Genomic DNA, 1,312 nt, shown 5'->3' on the forward strand with positions numbered 1-1,312 from the left:
TTTATTTTTCGCATTTCTATTTTTTGAAATTTTATTATTGTGGTTGAAAAGTTTATTTAAAAAAGTTAATCATATTAGTTTTCTATTAAAAATCCAAGAGAATTTTTAAAATTACCAATTCCCCCCCCCCCCCGGCCCTCTTGGTTACACCTTTCCCCCCCGCCCTCTGGTTAGCCATGGGGATCAGATTGGCGTAATATCTAAAACCATATGGAATCAAACCAGGCTATATGGCACAACAACATTAAGTTATGAGATTGAAATGACTTTCGAAATGGGCCACTGCTATGGTGTTTCCATTGTTTAGTGCAGTATGATCATGTCAAGTAGCTATTTGGCGTGCCGTTAATTTGCAGTGAAATGAAATAAATGATAGTGGCACTACATTGTTAATTTCTAGCCTTTGTAACGCCCCCCACTTACCAAAAACCAGTAATGTGAAATTTTAATCCATACGATTCATTTTAGTAACGACTTAAATAGTGCTTAAAGGTTGTGTTTGATTAGCATTGTCATGCAACTTCAAAGATGAAATGATGTGGTCTAAACTTTAAATATCTATTATTAAATTTCTATTTAAAATACAGATATTATTAAATCAGTATTATATAAAAGAAAGCATGAAATCTGCCAGTGCTATGATAGTTGGCATGGCGGTGCTGTAGTGTGTGATACATAATAAGCAAAATGACTTATATACCCATTAATTTGCAAAATTGCAATGCGAATGTTTATATATACTTATAATGCACATCATATGAGAAGAGGCTATAATATAATTTACATATTAATATGAGTAATAGTCTAAAATTCTATAGATCTATTCAATAATATAGATCTTATAAATTTAAATAAGTAAAGCCTTCGCCTAGTATATTGTATGGGCGAGAAACTAGGCTAAAAGTTGATGGTGGGAGGTGGAGTAACCAAAGAACACTGTAAGATAATGATTAGGGGTTCTAATCAATCACTAATTATACTGCTTTAGGTTTCCTTATGATATAAAAATATAAAAAATCCACTATAATATAGAATAAAAGTTATCATGTCGAATCAAGCAATATAGTGATAGATTAGAGTATCAATCCCATGAGGAAGAATGTGTACTTTCAAATACTAGTACTAATTAATTGACTATAATAAATATCTTACTTAATAAAAATAAGATTTTGGTTTGAAATTTAATAAATAATAAATTAAAAAATAATTTAAAAAAATTATTTAGAATTATTTTTTATTGATGGAATATAAACAATAATGTTTCCTAATCATATCTCTTTTTTATTGATGTTATTAATATATATGTATTGCT

Source organism: Dendrobium catenatum, unplaced genomic scaffold (assembly GCF_001605985.2).
Source record: "Dendrobium catenatum unplaced genomic scaffold, ASM160598v2 fragScaff_scaffold_65, whole genome shotgun sequence".
NCBI lineage: Eukaryota > Viridiplantae > Streptophyta > Magnoliopsida > Asparagales > Orchidaceae > Dendrobium > Dendrobium catenatum.